This window comes from Centruroides vittatus, unplaced genomic scaffold, assembly GCF_030686945.1.
Source record: "Centruroides vittatus isolate TY-2023 unplaced genomic scaffold, ASM3068694v2 contig_273, whole genome shotgun sequence".
NCBI lineage: Eukaryota > Metazoa > Arthropoda > Arachnida > Scorpiones > Buthidae > Centruroides > Centruroides vittatus.
In genome coordinates, this window is record NW_027121739.1 from 65,083 (window position 1) to 73,815 (window position 8,733).

The 8,733-nt window shown below is 32.6% G+C and overlaps 1 long non-coding RNA gene across 1 annotated transcript; it reads left to right on the plus strand.

Moving 5' to 3' along the window:
- The first annotated feature begins 7,569 nt into the window (after positions 1–7,569).
- LOC136971927 (uncharacterized) lies at positions 7,570–7,800 on the plus strand. The gene is made up of 2 exons (XR_010880240.1): positions 7,570–7,614; positions 7,723–7,800. It is a non-coding gene; the product is annotated as an uncharacterized lncRNA (long non-coding RNA).
- The last annotated feature ends 933 nt before the right edge of the window (positions 7,801–8,733 follow it).

The following is an 8,733-nucleotide window of genomic DNA, read 5'->3' on the forward strand; positions in this document are numbered from 1 at the left end:
TATAAAATAGCGCTGCTGTCAATGGCTAGACACTTTGTAGGTATGAAGCAGTACATGTCAGGAGTTGCAATTTTGCACATAGTATTTGGTACCCAAATCATGCGCTCATAAAAAAAAACCAGACTTGCAGGTAGTCAGGAGACTGAGAACTGAGTCAAAATAAAATACAAAATGGCGACATTGTTTCTACAAACAGACGCTAGTGCGACATTTGCATTTGGAATTTAGAAATGCGAACGTTGCGAAATCGAATTTCGACAAATGTGTGGCATACATTACATGTGTATTCTCTTGCTCTCGTCGTTTCGCAATCCTGCGAAACAACGAGAGCAACATCGGAACAAATCGGGTACAAATATCTTTCCGCTTACCGTAGCCAAGAAAAGGCTCGTAACAACGCAATTCGTACGGCAACGAAGTCTGCCGTAATCTTCCCCATGACCCCGAGTACCGGTGTCGGCTTTTCCTCATTGGTTAGTGCTCATTTTTCTCTGTTTTCTTAAAAAACGGTGCGCAGTCAAGTCCTGAGTCTAAAAGTGATTTTGCAGTTTTAATTGTTTACTTTTAAAGTGCATTAAACCAAATGTTATAAATACAAAATATATTATCGCAGACAATTGTATAATAATTTATTTGTTATTCCTATATTCAATATTAGCATTTTTGTGTTATCCATGAAATTCCGTGTTCAGTTAGTAACAAGTCGAATTAATCATATATAAAACACATATTTTAATTAACTAAATTGACATTATCGAGAAAATTAATAGAAAATAATACTCACGAATTTCTGCCAGTACAAAAGCAATATTAATCGAAATAAACATTCCAAAACATCTAAAGATCCTGTTTCCATTCATCGATATGAAATAAGATATTATTTGGAGGAAGAGAAAGAATAAATCAGAAAATTTTCATGTCAAAAATGTGAGACTAGCATCAAATCATTGTCTATATACCTAACGTCCAATTTCTGTTACATAAAAATATTCATAGAAATTATTTATAATACCAATGCATTGTGTGACTCGTTTCTATTCATTACTTTCTTTCCTTGTGTAAAAAATAGTTTCTAACACACAAATGTGTTACCAGTAACGAACAATAAGCAGAGTAGACTCCGTTGTAATAAATGTAATAAAAGTTTACGTGATATATTTTAAGTGAAATCAATATTCAGGATTGAGCTGGAAGCTATTGTTGTTATTGAGAAAACTCGAAAGTTTTATAGAATACTTGAAATGAATAGAAACTACCGACAAATTCTCACGCTATGTCTAAATATTATAAAGTTCGAAAAAGATAATAATAGCTGTAAAGTTATATCGAGTTAATCTTGTGAAAAGTAGTGAACTACGCGATGGCCTTTATACCACCTGTACTATGCTTATCTTTTGTACATTATACAATGATAATGTACAATATATTTCATATTTTTCATAACTATTTTCTATACTTTCGGCTAGCCCCTCACAAATTCGATAATTTGTATATAACAAAATATTTGTAAAGTTTAAAAATATATATATAAATGATAATTATTTTCTTTATTATATTTAGGAATATAATTGAACATTTTGTTTACTTCTCTTTTATAAAGAAAGCCTTTTCTCATTGCAAATGCGCCATTTAAGCTTAGAAGTGCATAATCACAGATAAAGAAATTTCTTTGGAACATTCGTTTTAAATTAACTAATGCATTAATACTAGATATAATGGTAAATTCAGAATTATGTAGACGTTTAATGACCTCATAAACTTGAAATTCCTCGAAATAATTAATATTTAATATTATGTGTTTTTTTTCATGTGATTAAATCTTGAGCGTTTAATGTCTGAAAAACAAATTCTTCATACTATCGATTTCTGAATATTGAAGTTTTTACACAAATGATTTTTATAAGAGTAAATATAAATAATAGAATTAATAGTAAATATTTTCTTCTCTTACAAGCAATGAAATTGAAATAAAAGGTTTTTTTAACAATAAAATATTTTGTAATATGAAGATTAGAAAAAAAACTGAGAATATATCTTTAAAAAAGGAAGAATTGTTGTATAATTGCTGAGAGTAATAAATATAACTGTAATACGAAAAAAGTTTGTTATCGTTGTTTGGCTTGATAACCCCATACTTAGGATGACTTAGATACTGAGGCGATGGCTTTGAGAGTATTTCGTATGGAAAACTAGTTGCTGTTTACGTGTTAGACAGGAAAATAAAACTCGAGTGGCTTCACTCAGCCGGGGCTTTGGTCGAGAGTGAAAAATAACTATAAAATTCTTTACTACGACAATGCTCGATCTTGTCCTATCACAATACAATGGAGGCGGAAAGTTGCGCTTTTGTAATATAAATTCAATTGGTATTAGCTCATATGAAGTAGCTTTGGCTCAATCTAACCCGAGCGCTGACACTTGTTAAAGTGTGTATGTAAATGCTTGAATGTGTACGAGAGTGAGAGAGACTGTACAGTACATGTGTGTGATGAGAAGAAAACCGTTTCCGGCTACAAGACAAGGCAAACCACTGTCCTGTCTGTCACCGAGACGCGATCCTGACTCTTTCTGAAAAGAAGGCGATTGATTTACCTTCTGGACACGGAATAGGTGATTTTTACATTTACTCGGCATCGATCACTTTCTTGTGTTCTGTCCGGTTTTGGCGTCCATTTCCCGCAAGTAGGTGGCAATATTGCAATTTTGGCTTCAGTGTATATAAGAATCGTAATCTTGAAACTTCATCTTAATTTCTCAGCCTCTTGTGTATATAACGTGAAAAATATCAAACTTGTGTCAAATTTGAACCACTAGGAATTTTGTAAATCTTCATGTTTGAAAAAACCTGAACTAAAAAAAGTAAAAAACAGTGAAAAATTCAGTAGTAAATGTATATGTTATATATATATATATAGTGTGTGTCTGTGTGTGTGCATATAGGGGTCTACTTCCTTTAATATCTCTATATGGGATATGATTCACAAAGAAAATTTGGCATGGTAGCGTTGGTGCTATCAAATTCTGGCAGTTAAAGTTTGGGGGATAGAGGAGTATGTATTGTATCTCAAGTTGGGTCAGACTTAATGACGATTTTCCTTATTATTGTGCATATACATTTTTACATTCCTGCCATAAAACTCATCTTTATCGTCAAAATTAAGGTTTTTGCGATTTTATACTAATCAATATACAGTAGAGCATCGATTATCCGACTTAATTCGGGACTGGGGTTGGTCGGATAACTGAAAAGTCGGATAACCGAAAAGTATGAAAAAATACATTATTACTATAGTGTATTCGGCCTGGTTTAAATACTAGCCTCCCTTTCATGGTCGAGCCAGTGTTGCCAGCTAAAACACGCAAAAATTTAACAAAAATAATATTAAAGTAGCCAAGACAGCCAAATATTGTAGCGCCACATCACTTGCGGACATTTGAATTTGCCGACTAAAACGCGGTCGGTTAACCGATAAGTCGGTAAATCGGAGGTCGGATAATCGATGCTCTACTGTATATCATAAAAGTAAGTGTACAGTGTGCGTTCCGCTAAAACTCAAAAACGAGTCCCGGTACGATCAAGGGAGTTATATGGTGTGGTAGCCCTCTCTCCCTCATCCATGAAAAAGGTTCCCGTTTTTACCTGAATGGCGCGCTATTCAAGATACAAGGGCTGGAAGTTTTGCTCTCAACAAATTTTTAGAACAGTCCAGAACATTCGGGAGTATTCGAGAGCATTCCACAACATTCCAGAATGTTCTGGGGTGTTCTGTTCCAGAACACCCCAGAACATTCTGAACGTCACGGAACGTTCGGGAACGTCACGGAACATCCCGGAACATGTATTCCTTAACAATATCTGAACAGGAAGTTGACGTGGGGATGAAAAAACAATGTATTCCTTAACAATGGGAGTGTTAAGAGAAAGCGATGAGCAAGATTTACAGGCACAGATGCGGTTTTTGCGGAAAATCGAACATATTTTTAGATGCATCTAAAAATTCTCTAATTAGTCTGGAAACAGTTTGAACCTAATTCTTGCTAATCGCCTTTCTTGTTTTTTTTAATTTTTTATAAACTAACTGTATTCGACAATTTTTTCCGCAAAGTCATTAATTACTTTATTATAAAAGTCGCTGGTCGTCGACTCCATCAACGTATTTGAAAGCTTTTTTTGTACCGAAACCAACACTAGCGACCAGAAAATTTTTCCTCCGACCGAGTGTTCCTGGCCAATGTATGAATTTTCTTCGTGGTCAATAAACTGCGCTCAGCAGACCCACCGGAAGATGGTACCGTAAATATTAATGATATTAAATGATATAATTCTTTTAGTACGTCTTTGTTTGAATCGACATTAATTATAATATGTTTTATGTCTAAGAGTTACTTGTCAATATAGTCCGGACACGAATAGAAATATTGCGATTCACTACGTAATTTAGATAAATCAAAAAATTTCCCATAAAATTTACTTCATTTAAAGAATTAAAACACGCTATGAAAAATTGTTTTTCATAATATTAAAATTATTAACATCTAAAAGTCATAAAAATTCTATAGATTTTATGTCTTAAAATCTGTCAATATAATTACAGTATATGTAAAAGAAAATTATAATCAAATATAACTTTGCAAAGAAACGTACATAAAAATAACATTGAATACACTACTGTTTAAATCTTAAAAAATTCACTTAGATAGCTCCCTACCCAGTGGCTAAGGGATAGAATCGTTGGAAGCGTTACACGTGTGTAGCTTTCACCAGCTAAACAGGGTGAGGTTGGTGCTCTATTAAGTGCATGCACCAATGCTCACTGGCTGCTTTACACCATTCAGTTTTTCTCGCCATGAAAGCTGTCTCGGAAGCGCTTCCATTCCGCCGTTGATATTCGAATATACAATAGCAATCTTATCGTTTTTTCACATATTTATAGAAATTTGTAATAAGATACATAATGCAGTTTTAATAAAATATTAATTTTAATTAATTCAAAGTACGTTAAAATATGAAAATTTATATTTTAGAAACTACAAGGGCAACTACGAGCCGTCATTGAAAGGTGGAAGCAGTGCTTCCACCGCTTCCAATGACGGCACACCACTGTTATTATAGAATCAATCACGGTGTTAAAAAATCTGTTTCATACCGGCTTTTGGGAGACTATATAGGTTGATCGCTGCCTTTCATAATCGAACATCCTTTTCTTTTTGGCAACCCTTCATTTTTAAAGTCTTTTCGCAGTTCATAACTTATTCTCAATAAATTGACAAGCGTCAGACAAGTATTTTTTGAATCCAGCGTAAACGTAACATAAACAAACAGAATGGGCAATCCCCATCCCCGGCTGGCAGGGATTCCTCGCGATAGCAACGCAATGCCAGTAAATGTTACGAGTCTAAATAAAAACAAATTTGATATGTAAATATATTTATCGTTTTATGACAAGTAAATTTTTTTGTTGCGTTCAAGGCCTTTACGTAGTTCATAAACTTTTGAGGCGCAAGGCCCCTCGGACAGCGAGGCTGTAGGCAGTGGCCCATGTCCTGTTTTTATCGGATATATACGTCCCTCACTGCTGAGTGGATAGGGATATGACCCAGTATTGCGAAAGTTGCCAGGAGTGCATTCTCTTTTGTAGTCGAACTACTGGACATCAGGTATCTTTTCAATTTTTTCCTCGGATATCAAGATTCGTCGAGAGAACTGCTATGGATATCCAAGGCCGTTTACAGGATACACGAAATGGCTACAAATATTTGCTAGTGTTTATAAATGTATTATTGTTAATGTATATAAATGGTCTATTTATATACATTTGGTGTAGCAATTTCAATCTCAAATTTAACAACAAAAACGGTTGCCAATGCATATGCCATGCGAATCATTTTGCGGATTTCAGTACCAGAGCAACTACTCACTAATAAAAAAAGCAATTTTACCTCAAAGATAATGCAAGAATTATGCAAGTTATTTCAGATCAAACGAGTCCTGACCATCGCATATCATTTCATGTTAAATAACTATGCTGTGTTTAGATGGAAAATCCTGCGAAAAAGTTCACGAACAAGTTGTTGCACAGATCAAAACTGAAAGCGAATAGTTTTACCATTATATTAGATGAGACTTCTGAAATCAGCACATTTGCAAGAGCACAGCAAAGTTTAATAGGTGGTTGTCTCTTTAATCCGAAAACATTCGGTAGACTAACTTACAGCTGAACAGGCTTAAAACTTTTTATTGGTTCTTCATCAAATGCATTTCGGACCAGTTTTATGAGTCCTGGTCCCTCATCAGTGCTACAGGAAATCAAAGGTTTTTTATTAACATGGGTGACGCGAGTACGTACATAATAAGATTTACAAAAATTCTTTAAAAAACGTTTTAACTAAATACATTTTTTATACCTTTTTCGTATACTCTTTATTAACAATACATTGCTTACACCAATACATAAAATTTGATACAGAATTAGAAAAATATAAAAAAATCAACTTTTTAGATATTACTATAAAAAAAGAGAAAGATTGGTTCACTTTTAAAACTTACAAAAAACCATCGGACGTAAACAAAACAATCAATTATTATTCCTACACCCCTAGTACCATAAAAAAGAATACATATATTATGGACTTAAAGAAAATATACACTAGGACGAGTCAACATAACGAACGCCAAACTATGGTCGAAAAGTTAAATCATAAATATATACTTAATAACTACCCCAAGCACTTATTAAATATCTGGCAAACACAATATTACAAACACAGGTTTAGTATAAAATACAAGAAGGAAACCAACCATAAACCGTTCCCTTATATATCTAAACATATTTATGAAAAATGCTCTAAATCCCTAAAAAATGACAATATTGTTTTAGCCCCTTTGTTAACAAACAAAATATCGCAACAAATCTGTAATGTTAAAAAACCAAATAATAATAATATATGGGAAAAAACAGGAGTCGTTTATAAAATCAGCTGCAATTGTCAACACCCACAATATTACATAGGTGAAACTGGTCGTAAATTGGAATCACGGATCAATGAACATATGGCTGCCATCAGGTTGAAACATAACACCTCCCCTTGGTTTAACCACATAATAAACAATAGTTGCCAAATAGAAAAAAATAACACCAAAATTTTACATTCCGAGAAAAATATATATAAACGTAAGTTTAAAGAACACATAGAAATAAAAAAACATTGCAATAATAGTAACTTAGTGAATCTGTCAAATGGAATGCAAATCGACCAACAGTGGTATTATGTAATAGATGGCGCAACAGACTAATAGTTTTATGTGTGGCACCCTACTGCAAAAACGTTCTAGTATTGTAAAAAGCGCAATGCTTTCCGAACAACCTTCAGTGTATATTTATAGGACCAAAATTTGCTGTAAAATGTTTAAAGTACATCCGAAAAAATAGTAAGTACGTATTTAATTTTAGAAAACTCTATATTAGTTACACAGATCTTTGTAAAAGATTTTATATAAGAAAACTTTATAATTATAGTACTACTGTAAATACAAGGGAAAATAGGAATTAAAATACGAATATGAAAACAGATACCAGTAAGCAATGTATTGTTAATAAAGAGTATACGAAAAAGGTATAAAAAATGTATTTAGTTAAAACGTTTTTTAAAGAATTTTTGTAAATCTTATTATGTACGTACTCGCGTCACCCATGTTAATAAAAAACCTTTGATTTCCTGTAGCACTGATGAGGGACCAGGACTCATAAAACTGGTCCGAAATGCATTTGATGAAGAACCAATAAAAAAGTTTTAAGCCTGTTTCAGCTGTAAGTTAGTCTACCGAATGTTTTCGGATTAAAGAGACAACCACCTATTAAACATATATACAGCGACTAAACAAATTTAATTAAAGCACAGCAAAGTTTGGTAAATTGAAAAAAAAAAAAAAAAAAATGTTTATTTTAATTTTCTGTCCTGTAACTACAACTATAGAGTGCCCTTTTACCTCATATCTACCGAAAAGTATTCAAAATTTAATAATATGGAATCCCTGTTGACAAGACATTCGAAATAAAACGCAGGAAGCATTTTCACTTAACAAATAAAATATTAAAAAAATCATTTCAGCAAATAAACTAAAGGGCTATTTTCTCAATTACCTTTATTGATTTCTATAAATAATGTGCATTTTCAATTAAGTTAAGTACGGCAAAAAGAAAAATTTTCAGAACGTTTTCGGATTTTTAGTAATATATTACTGGATCGCGTTTCGAAAGTAAGCAGTCTTTCTTGATTTCATTGCTGTTTTGTCACGAAAGCTGGGCCTACCTTTAAAAGTCGTGCAATTATTCGATAGTGTTATATTTTAGTGGCAAACTTTAAGAAGTATCTAGACATCACACCAAAACAAAGACTTAACAGAGAAAGGATTATCTTATTTCCGGTAAGTTCTGGAATTAATATCATAAATTAAGTTTCCGTTTGTGTTTTTTCGCATAATAAGTATGTTTTATTCATAACACAGGCAATTATGAATAAAACAATAGGCTGAAAAGCAAAATCTTTTTACGAAGGTATTTGTTGTTTCATAAGAAAAATTGTTTATAAATATTCTGATAGAACATAATCATGAATAAAAACAGCGTAGCTTGGAAAATATTTAAATCTCTTTAAAAAGTATGTATGAATCACATAATTCACCAATGATATTTACAAGTGAAAACATTGATGTGACAGAAAAATATTTCAAGA